This window comes from Etheostoma spectabile, chromosome 18 (genome assembly GCF_008692095.1).
Source record: "Etheostoma spectabile isolate EspeVRDwgs_2016 chromosome 18, UIUC_Espe_1.0, whole genome shotgun sequence".
Taxonomy (NCBI): Eukaryota; Metazoa; Chordata; class Actinopteri; order Perciformes; family Percidae; genus Etheostoma; species Etheostoma spectabile.
The window spans coordinates 17,964,719-17,977,147 of record NC_045750.1 but is presented as its reverse complement, the minus strand read 5'-3'; the positions used below and the strand labels follow the sequence as shown (position 1 = coordinate 17,977,147).

General features: G+C 43.1%; 1 long non-coding RNA gene across 1 annotated transcript in view; it reads left to right on the top strand.

Moving 5' to 3' along the window:
* Positions 1-1,622: 1,622 nt before the first annotated feature.
* Positions 1,623-12,429, top strand: part of LOC116705989 (uncharacterized) — a 21,670-nt gene continuing 10,863 nt past the window's right edge. The window contains exon 1 of the long non-coding RNA XR_004336114.1: positions 1,623-1,660. This is a non-coding gene — a long non-coding RNA (uncharacterized LOC116705989). The remainder of the gene's footprint in view (positions 1,661-12,429) is intronic.

The following is a 12,429-nucleotide window of genomic DNA, read 5'->3' as shown; positions in this document are numbered from 1 at the left end:
AATTAACTACTATAGTTAACCAGTACGTGGTTTTTCTTGAATATTTTTGTATATTTATTTTTGTTTATTTTGATAAAACGAGTAATACAAAGAGATACAGCTACATTGATACACTGTACATATATACATATATATATACACATCCATATATATACTGCACATATATACATATATGCATATCCATATGTATATACTGTACATATATACACATATACATATCCATGTGTATATAAACTGTACATATACAGTATATACATACACACATCCATAAATGTACTGTACATATATACATACACATCCATATATAGCCGATAGTCGAACCTCGGATTGAAGAGGAATAATGCGGATTCCGTCCTGGTCGTGGAACAACGGATCAGATCTTTACGCGCGCAAAGGATCTGGAGGGGGCCTGGGAGTATGCCCAAAGTCTACATGTGTTTTGTGGATCTGGAGAAGGGTATGACCGGGTCCCCCGGGAGAAATTGTGGGGGTGCTGCGGGAATATGGGGTGAGGGGGTCCCTTCTAGGGCCACAATCTCTGTATGACCAAAGCGAGAGCTGTGTCCGGGTTCTCGGCAGTAAGTCGGACTCGTTCCAGGTGAGGGTTGGCTCCGCCAGGGCTGCGCTTTGTCACCAATCTGTTGTAATATTATGGACAGGATATCAAGGCGTAGTCGGGGCGGGGAGGGGTTACAGTTCGGGGGCTCGGGATCTCATCGCGCTTTTTGCAGATGATGTGGTCCTGATGGCATCATCGGTCTGTGACCTTCAGCACTCACTGGATCGGTTCGCAGCCGAGTGTGAAGCGGCGGGATGAGGATCAGCACCTCTAAATCTGAGGCCATGGTTCTCAGCAGGAAACCGATGGAGTGCTCTTCGGGTGGGGAGTGAGTCCTTACCCCAAGTGAGGAGTTTAAGTACTTGGGGTCTTGTTCGCGAGTGAGGGGACTATGGAGCGTGAGATTGGTCGGAGAATAAGGAGCAGCCGGTGCGGTATTACATTCCATTTATCGCACCGTTGTGACGAAAAGAGGCTGAGCCAGAAGGCAAAGCTCTCGATCTACCGGGCAATTTTCGTTCCTACCCTCACCTATGGTCATGAAGGCTGGGTCATGACCGAAAGAACGAGACAGGGTACAAGCGGCCGAAATGGGTTTCCTCAGGAGGGTGGCTGGCGTCTCCCTTAGAGATAGGGTGAGAAGCTCAGTCATCGAGAGGAGCCGGAGTAGAGCCACTGCTCCTTCGCGTCGAAAGGAGCCAGTTGAGGTGGTTCGGGCATCTGGTAAGGATGCCTCCTGGGCGCCTCCCTAGGGAGGTGTTCCAGGCACGTTCAGCTGGGAGGAGGCCTCGGGAAGACCCAGGACTAGGTGGAGAGTATATATCCAACCTGGCCTGGGAACGCCTCGGGATCCCCCAGTCGGAGTGGTTGATGTGGCTCGGGAAAGGGAAGTTGGGGTCCCCTCTGGAGCTGCTGCCCCCGCGACCCGATACCGGATAAGCGGATGAAGATGGATGGATGGACATCCATATATATATATATATACTGTACATATATACATACCTATATAACATCCACTATATATATTATATATTTATATATATATATATATAACATATATGTTTTGGTGAGTGTGTGTGTGTGTGTGTGTGTGTGTGTGTGGTATTCTCTATCTGTCCATGCCCATGTTCTTCTTTGTGTGGGTATGTATGTGTGTTTCCATGAATACATTTTTCAATTATATATCGAAATTAAGATTTTTCCAATAGTGCCTGAAATATCCACAGCTGTGTCATAACTAATTTACTGTAAGAAAGTGGTTACTGTAAAGTTACAACACAAACTTAAACCAACCTAAACACTAGCAGCTGGTACATTTCTTTCTTTGATTGAATTGAAATGTACAGTTCCCTGATGGAGAGATAGTGTTCACCGTAAAGCATGTGCTATCTACAGGCCGAGTGGACACTATAAATTTCCATAGATGACTGTCGCTGAAGGTAAAAGAAAAATGAACAGCCATGACAAGTGAAAATTAATTTTATAAAAACTCATTAAAATGTAATTTCATCACGGCATTTGATGTCTCCTGCAGAAGCTCATTATAACTGGATTTCCAGAGACAATTTAACATTAAGGTATGTGCTTGCGGCAGAGCAATAACCTCTCTGTTAGCAGAAGAGGCCTTCTTCGTTCAGAGCCATAGCTTCACGTGAAACAGCCCGTACTTACTGTTATACTTATGAATTCATTAAGCCTCTTTTCAAACATACCACACCTCCACACTTCTTCACATGTTCCCCAGGACTGTTTCCATGCCATCAGAGGGGTAAATGTGTGTTTGTTCTTTCAAAGCAGGACCGTGAACAGATGTGCCAAGTATTGTACAGTAGTCAGAGCATTTAGGCTTAGCTGGAGTCTGAATATTTTTCTTTTGGCCCTTTGAAAATTGGTATGTGGTGTTCTCTGGTTAAAATAGGGCCCCGCTAGGCTTTAGAATGTCGTAAATGAGGTCCCTTGTGGCAAGTACGAGATAAGTCTGGAAGAACTCCACTTTGAACTTACAAGAGCTTGAGAGCAGCAAAGCTGCAGTGTGACAACAGAATGCCGCCTTCTCTGGCATAGTTGTGCCTTTTATTTCACTTCAAACACTCAAAACCACATGATTAAATACACTTCATTGACAAGTGCATTTGTAATGATGCAAGAACTTCTCAGAGCCTTTTTTTTAATTGTGGCCAGTCTTCCAATGCTTTTAAGTTATTGCAATTATAAATTTCTATTTTGACATCTGAAAAGTTTCCACTCACAAGATTAACACCGCAACTGGTTTTCCCCGACATTCATTGTGTGCCAACCAAGACCACCTGGATCTACCTCCCCTGAGTTCTAGTCTGCTGCAAGTGGCCATTCTGTATTGCATAAAAGAACCATGAAAGGAGCCTTTCATCTGCAGGGCCTGTCTTTAACATGAAAAAGTTGCATTGACACGTCCGTGCATTGCAAAAACAGCTGTTAAGTCTTTGAAAAGAGCCTCTTTTAATAGTCTCAAAGCTCTCACACAAACAACACTTCCCTTTTACAGAGACTAAAAAAACCTATTGCGTAGAATTCTTTTATTTCTTCAGTTTGTCTTCCCGTTAGGAGGAGCAGAGTACAATCTTTAAAAGCCTCATGCGAACCCTTTACTGCTTATTATCACTACAGTGTATAGAATTAGGATATTGTTCTTGAGTTTGTAACTTGTCAGTGTGTCTGTTTCGTGTGTAAAAGAGGGATTACTGCCCGTCCGGTAGTTTTCTGTCCAGGATTTTTTTTTTAACTCCCCCCTTCCTTCTGTTCATACTGTAACTGTAGTATCTATGTGGATTCCATTCCACTCACCAAAGGAATGACCCGCAGGGCAAAGTTAACATCGCCTCAGCTCTCGGAGGTGTATGCATTTACCAAGCCATTGTTCATGGATCATGTATCATGTTAAGTGCCATGGGCCAGAGTCTGTTTGGCTTTTTAACTTTGGCGTTGTGTTACATAGATATAAACCCAGCTCAGCAGTTAGATGAGTTTTGGTTACCTTTTAGCATGTCTTGCCTTGCCAGCCCTTCCTCCACAGCGCTGCGGAGGACGGGCTGGCTAGTCTACACAGCAGTCCAAGTTGGGGGAAAACATGCTCTGGTTTATTGGCATTTCTTTGAACCAATCACAATTGTCTTGGGCGGTGCTAAGCACCGGACACATTAGGCTCGTTCGAGATGAGCCAGTTCTGCGCAGAATCGTTCACCGGCGATCGGCGCCTGTTGCATGCCGGTTAGATTTGTGTCCGACTTGATCCCGACTTGCTCTGACGTCATGCACACGAGGGCAGCGGAAATCTCACGACAGCAAGGCGGCGCAGGTCTGAGACGCAGGCGGCGCAGTTGCTTTTCACCGACTGCAAGAGCCAGGCGGACCCAGGCGGACCCAGAGCATGCTGGGAAACGCCGGCTTCTCAGCTGATTTAAAATCTGATTGTTTGACAACATGATGACGTTTTAAATAAACTTTTTTATCGTTTTTGAATCGGAGGGATTTTAATAGCTATTTGTCTGATTTAAAGACTTATTCTGTCCAGAACACATGTTGTGACTGATAGTTATGTTTAGAAGTCAGAGAGACTAAATCTGAGCAGATCACGTATCATCTACAGTCTGTTGTTAATTAAAATCAGCAACAGATCGCATGTAGGGCACTTTGCCAGCTACTCTGTCATAATTAAAACAACTGGAGACTGTGTACAAGCTGATATGTGGGTCTGATTATATTTTATTAAATCGGAATCGCACCACAGGGTTTTTGTCACTTCCTGTCCAGCCTGAAGGCGGCTGGAAACTGTCCGACTTTACCGCAGCTTTTTGTCACCGCCCCCCGCTGCTGCCGCCTGCTCTCGTCCACTTTACAGGCGAGGCGCAGTTCATCTCGAACGAGCCTATTGATGGTCCCTCTGCAAAATAGCGTCGGGAAGGAACTTGTTTTGGTGGAACATGTGTACGTTTAGTTAGTAACAGAAAACTCAGATTGGACAGACAGTCTAGCTAGCTGTCTGGATTTACCATGCAGTGATATGAGGACCTGGTAACCATAGTCCCCAGAAATCCACCAGAGGTTAGAACGCCAACACAGAGACAAGGAAGGAGGAAGGAGACAGACATCCGGCCAAGAGGGACATCCGGCCAAGAGGGACATCCGGCGGAATTTCCAGCATTACCTGAACAATCCCAGAAGTGGAACATCTCTGATATAGACAACTGTTTAGCAACCGTTTACCATTCGGCAATGTTATTCATGAAATCAAAGTACTGTATTTGCTGTTTTTAGAATATCTCCAGAACGCTGCGGACTGAGACTTACTTTAAACTGCCTCCACGTCATTACCTTGGTAGCTTTCCAACAAGGGTTCTTATCATAACAGAAGCATCGCAATCCAGTATGGAAGAGCAGTGTTTTAGAGACATAATAAAATTAATAAATCCAACAATGAATGTATTCTGTGCTTATTTAGCCATTTAGCTGTAATAAAAGGAATCGTTGTCGTTGGTCGGCCAAATATGCATGCCATGATGCATTGGGTCTCAAATGTAACCAGCCTGTATCAGTAGAGTGTTTGGGCAGCAATAATGAGTAGAATATTGTAAGTGTAATGACAGATAAGCTAAACAAAGTTAAACAGATATCATGCATTCTTCAATTTTTTTATAGATATCACGATAATATCATGATTGTAGTATGGCACATGGTGGAGGATGGAACGCTGCACAGACTCGCCCATTGGAAAATGGCTGTATGGGCTGGGCTTTTTTGACAAATCAGTTTTAAAAATGGGGTTATACAGTATAAGCAAGGTCCAGTCCAACTCCACTTCCAGAATTTCAACTGACGTTTCCTCTTTGATAGTTTCCATTTCTTATGAGTAAAGAAACAAAGTAATGTAGAATAGTGCTAATACTTTAACAACAAACCACATTATTCTGTGTTCAAACCGACTCATGGTTTTATTGTTTCTGTTCCACAAAATAAATAAGTGGACCTGGGTTCCCACCAACAGTTACATAAATGGTTACATTCCAAGTATTGAGGCCACAAAACTGCCCATGATTTAATTAAGCAAAGGAAAAACTCTCCTCTGCATTTGGCAGCCCTTGATAGAGCATGGACACAGCTCATTAGCAAAAGAAATCTCCATGACATTGGAGAAAAATGTGCTTTCATAAGCCCAAGAGCAATGTTCCTTTCGACTGCTCTCACAGTTCCTCTGTCCTGCCTTTCTGTTCCTCTCTGGTCTCGTCTTAGCAGACAGTTCTTTGTGGTCATGACAAATATCACATCTGCATACCCATAGTTCCTGGTCTGGCTTCTTTCTTTGGGTGCACTATGGCCGCTGGACCGTAACATTTGCAGAATGCTCTTTTTCCGATCGTCTAACCTAAAGTCTCGTCCAGACATACAGTACAATCAAATTCCTAACAGTGTGAAGCATCACAGTTGTTGCCACAACACCACACAGATGTAGGATATAAAATGTATTGCAATTGTAGGTGCTGCCAATTTGGCTGGCTGCCATAAATAGGTGCACTAAATATTCCTGAATGTTGCAGAAATCAGATTTTATTACTCTTGATGATTGCCAAGATGTGTTTAAGATGATGAGATCAGATGTCAGAAGACCACAGACATGACAACCAACAATATAGAACGATAACGGGAAGATCTCTTTAGCTTTCATTGGTGTATTTCTCTTTTCAATAGCAGTAGAAACCAGGTGTTATGAACCAGAACTGAACATGATGTCCATGTGAAAATGGCCCTAGTCCATAACTAGTCCTCCAAGCCTCTTGGGTGGAAGTCCTGTGTTTATTTGAGCCTGCCATCCCCTAAACCTGCCTTCTTACATGGAATTTGGCGCTAGTGGTGGCCAAATGAAGCTTCGTGAACCAGTGTCTTTATTTTCTAAGCCCACTAGATGGCGCTCTCTGTTCAACAAAGGGTTAAGAATCTATTAAATTGCAACGCCTTAGACCTTAGGACTTAGGCTTTAGGTCTTTCCCTTAAAACCAAGAGCACCATCTAGTGGACTCAGAAAATAAAGACAATGGCTCATGAAGCTTCATTTGGCCATTACTATTTGGCGCTCCTCACTTCCTGCTTTGCTCTGCAGTCATAACTATTACGACCACTAGAGGCCGCCACCATCATAAACTTGAAGTTGTAATTGCTGCTTGAACAGCGTGGGTGTTTTTATTTTTATTTTTTGGGGGGGGGGCAGTTTCCAAGGTCCTTTTACATTGTGCCAACCATTGAGAAAGGCCGGTTGAAATATATCATCTTTTACAATGTATTGACTGTTGTCAGGACATTTAAAGGTGTTGTTGTCAAGCCTAAAGGAATCCAATGTGTTAACAGAGATGATAATGATGATAAACAGTGTCAGAAGACATTGATACTATGTTCTTGGGAAACTGCAGAGATATATGGATTTGGACCTGAACCCGGACTGATACGTTTAAATTGGACTCTGAAAGGGTTTCAAGGTTAGAGAGGACCGGAGTTTTAGCAAGGTGTTTTCCAACCATGGTAGAGAGACAGAGAGAGATATAACAGGTCATTGACTTCCTCCTACCTCAGTTCTAGTTCTGCAGACCACTGGGTCCTGGGGCCTCTCTTTTTCAGGACCCAGGCAGCGAGGGAACTCCAGGCTGAAAAGAAAGCACTCACCCACTGTGAAAAATCTGCAAAGTATTAGTATTGCCTTTTCACAATGACAGAGGCCCGCACACAATGCTGGGAAGTTGTGCACAGCAGTGCTAGATGACACATCCGGCGCAGGCCAAAAGATCACATCATCCCATTGTTCGCCATCATTGTGTGGCTGGGGGGGTGCTCTCAGTGGAAGAGTGGCGATGGGTCCCCTTTGTCTTTATCTCTGGGAGACTGTGGTCCATGATGCGACTGTGGAGCAGTTAAAAGAGCTCAACAGTTTGAGAAACTGTCTCCCACACTCAAGTCAGCCCCTGCCGGGGCATCTAGTTTCACTTTTCTTTTGAATCTGAGCCAACTTGAACTGCCACTTCATCTCATCCCCTCATCCTGAGCTGTATTGTACAGCAGATTCTTCCCAGGGCCCCAGAGACGTTATATACTGCAATAGCTTTAATTGCTCTTTGGTCTCAGGTCAGGTGGTGATCATGCTCTAACCGCTCTGCCACTGCTGGAATTTATAATGCATTTCCATTACATTTCTCATTGTACAATTAAACCTACATAGCACATATTGATCTGCAAGTCAGAGCCCAAAGACAAGAAGAATCACCATCCTACTTCCGATCCATGTTTGCAATAACTAGCCACATGCTGTGTACTCAGGATTCGGGTCAACAGGTAGAATACTGTGTCACATTTAAAATAGGGGAAAGTTACGGCAGTTTTTTCTATGAGCATGGTTTGACTTGTTATTGCTTGCATGTGCGTTTGTGTGTAATGTTTTAAGCCTTGTTCACATGTGATGAAGTTCTTAGTGTAACTGGAACATTAACAGGAAGTAAATCAAAACAGTACCGGCAGTCTACAACTAAAATGTTGTATGGATTAGCAGTCATTGTGTTTAACTACAGTGTGTTAAATATGTGAGACATGTATATATATATATATATATATATATATGTGTGTATTTTTTTGTTGGGCTGAGCACGGGCGAGCAGGGAGAGAGAGCTGCAGGGAAATATGCTGTGAATGAGAAAAATAATATTTTCTGATTCTGGCAAATTCACAATGGTTATGTCTAAAGCAGAGATCTTCAACAAGGGGTCCTGGACCCTTAGGGGATCCTCAGAGTTACTGCAGTTATTGTTTATTGATTTTAAAAAAGTTCAGAAGTTGATATGTCTAAAAAATGTACATAAACATGAGTCCAACATATTCATAACAAAGTTAAGTCTATTGGTTTTCAAGAGAAAACTCCGATTGGACAGATAGTCTAGCTTGCTGTCTGGATTTACCCTGCAGAGATCTGGGGACCAGGTAACCATAGTCCTCAGAAATCCACCAGAGGTTAGAACGCCAACACAGAGACAGAGGAAGGCGACGACCGAAAAGAGTGACATCCGGTGAAGTTAAACGCCTCTGACATATTTTTAGGGTAAAGTTACCATCTGGGTAGAAATTTTGAGTTTCATGTCGAGAATATGTCTCTGTAGAAGTGCAGGAGTTTCAACCTTGTTACTTCCCCGCTGGTCCCTGATAGCAGCTGATAAAGACTGCTTTTAACCAACATTTGCTGTGGCCAGGTGTTAAGCATTGACTTCCTGGTTTATCAACATTTAGCCACACAGCTTGGTACTGCGATCTGAGCTGAGTCGGAGCTGCCGCTCTGGCTCATCTCCCGCTCCGGGTAGTTGGGAGTCCAGCCAAACAATGTGGATCAATCCTTGCCTGTTTTGAATCAAACCCCCAAAATGGGAGAAGTTCTCCTGCTCTGCGACTGGTCTTCAGTTCAAAGTCAATGAAGTGACACGGATGAATGGTGCTGTTGGTCTGGCACCTGTGTAAGCAATGACGCTGTAATCAGAGAGCTCTAGAACAACAGGGAATACACTCATCAGCACGTTTTCACATTGAGTGGGCTATCAGGTAAGCCGTGCTGTGATCTGTCTCAGTTATTGCCTTCATCACTTTTATCCCTTTTGTAGTCATATTCAGTCTCAAGGGGATTATTGTCTTCAATGCACTACGGATAAAATCATTAATATTAGACTAGTCTTGCATTGTCAGTCCTATCTCTATAGCACTGTGGAATACGTAGGGGTTAAAGTGGGATCCGGCAGGTGGGGATACCCTAAGATCAAATTACATTTGCAAGTTTATCTTTTTTAAAGATTCTTATCACTTTAAAGTCTCTGTCGGGAGTTGAGTTTTCATTTAAACAAAATTATGACTGGGGTGTTAACTGTATGCCCAAAGTAATCAGAGCACCCGAGGCCAAACTTCCTCCTAAGTTACAATATGAACGGGTGCTGACAAATGTTACATTTAAAAGGAGTCCGATGCAGTCAGTGCGCATAAAAGACACCGGGCTTACTTCACTTCCAACTAACTTCAGGGAGAACAGTGAGGGTAAAACACATCACCAATCTGTTTCAAATGAATATTCTCTGTGTAGCTCACGTCAAAAAAATAACGACCGTTGAACACCAGGCCAACGTGATCTTCACCTGTTAAATTACTTTACCAGATAGAATAGAGCGACTGTCCTGCAGTCATTACAGACATGTCCACTAACAACAAAAATATACACTGGACAAGATATATAGAGGTATTTAAAAAAATAATAATACGTGAAACACTGCCATGACACCTTTTGGTTTGAAGCCATTTTTTTCTTTATTTAAATCTCCAAATTTCTTTCTGCTGCCTCCTTGTTTGTACTCAGCATTTTGGGTCCTGCTATTTTCCCAACAAGCCCCTGTGTTTCCATCCTCAACCTTCCACTCTCAGAGGCAGAGGTCTTCTCAGGTGGTCTGTGACTGACAGCATCCTGCTGGCCCTGGCTAGACTCCACGGCCGTCCAGGCCACACCAGCAATAATAACCGGAGGGATAGTGATCCTCTCCCAAGCCATGTTTTCCTTCCACTGAGAAGATCTTCAAACATAGCCCTCACAGCTGTCACAACAGGGGGGGGGGGATTCAGGAGAGTTCAGACTGAGGTAAATAGACAGTATAAGCTGATGTCACAGTGACTTTCAGCAAGGTGAGACTGTACTTCCCTGAAAATCCTCAGTATGCTGTTTGTTCAAAAGCTTTAAACAGCATAGTAACATGTGTAACTTAAAGCTATAGTGCGCTGTTAATATCGCCCCAGGCCAGGATTTCCAAATAATGACAACTAAACTGTTGTGTGTCCAAATGATACAAGCCTTCCGTGATCATGCACATCATGATCCCCCCCCCCCCCTTCCACGTAGTTGCTAGTAGTCAAGGAGGACACAGAGGATTAACAAAAAAACATGATGGACTCTTCAGAAAAGGTCATTGCCTGCATTCGAGTTTCCGGACGCCATAATCTTCTGGACACAGTCTTACTGAGAAACACAGAGAGAGTTATGTGGAGCTTTGTGGCAACTCATTCGACAATCACCTAAATGAAAAGGACCTGCATTAATATCATAAAGTTACGCACTAAAGCTTAAACTCTTGTGGTCTAATGCAAATTATGACTTTCCTAAAGTAGGGCAAAGGATGAAGTTGTTATCACTCTGGAAACCAATCTTACATCCATCCATATATACTTTATATTTTATGTCATTGTCATTTTATTTATTTTTGTATGTATATACATGTGTATATATGTCCTATATGCGTACATTTCTGTGTATGTATGTGAATATATATACAGTATAAGAAAAATAATAATACAAAAATAAAATTACAATAAAAAGTTATGTACTAAAGCTTTAACCAGGGAGGTGGTGGATCAGAAAATGCCATAATTTTGGAAGGCGCTGATAAACAAAGTCATCCCTCCATAACGACACCATTGCCGTACAAAATGACCCTTTGGATTTTGTCTCAAAACTTAAACTTAGTGATGTGATGCAGGATTTCTGCTGAAGAGAACACGCTGTTCAGCTGCTGCTACATACGTCAAGCAGTGAACTGTGTGCCAACAAGCTTTTTATTGAACTGTTTGAGGGGAGGATTGCGGAGGAATGATACATTGTCATCTCTTACAGTTTCAGGACGAGCCCAAGAAGGAGAGAATAATTGCTCTCTGGTGATGCTAGCATCAGAGCTCAGACAGGTGGGAAGTGTGTCTCCTGGGAGACAGCGGCTCTTACAGTCGACTCCAGCTGGAAGTCTCTGTGCTGTGAGTCAATGATGACCACTTCTCACTTTCTAACATCTGACTTGGCCAGAAAAGAGAGATGTGAAACCGCTGCTTCTTCTCAACACTTTTGGCACAGTGCTTTAATACACTACAGACATCTTTCTTTTTGTTTGGATTATTCCTGTAGAGACCATCTCCACAGCGCTGCGGAGGAAGGTCTGGCTAGTCCACACAGCATTCCTGGATGGGAGAAAAAACCTGCTGTGGTTTATTCACATTTCTTTAAACCAATCACAATCGCCGTGGGCGGTGCTTCTGTTAAATAGTCTCAGGAAGGAACTTGTTTTGGTGGAACATTCAAAGGTTGTTTCAGTCGTGCAACAGAAACCTCAGATTGGACAGATAGTCTAGCTAGCTGTCTGGATTTACCCTGCAGAGATCTGAGGACCAGGTAACCATAGTCCTCAGAAATCCACCAGAAGTTAGAACGCCAACACAGAGAAAGAGGACGGGACGGATCTTCAGGCGGGACCTGAACATTCCCCTAAATGAATTTACAGTACACTAATGCAGAAATAAAACATCATCCTATTTCCTCTTCATCTACAGAAAATGTACTTTTGTAGTCCCTGTAGCCTTATCATCATTAACGCCATATTTACCACCACTTACATCAGTGTGTTACTGATACAGACCAGGTGCTGTTTTCTTACATTAATCATTAGACAGGCAAGCCCACATTCCTTAGAGAGTAAATGATTGATGGATACATTTCCTATCATCAACACAGGGACATGAACCTGGGGAGTTATGGGAAAATTTTGAGGGGAAGACAGGGACTGGAGATCCATTAGGATTTCCCAGGACCAGCCTTGAGGACAGTCAATAAGCATGTACAGTAAAATATCATGCATGTGGTTTTGGCCACCTCCAGTGTGATGTATCGTGAAACATATATTTTCCCTGGCTTCTCCCTCCAGCTGTGAAAATATTTTCTCCGTCAAACATCTGTTGAAGGAATGTGGGGACAGAGCCGAGCCACTTCCTGTCAGTAAAGTTGCCGAGTGGTACATTCC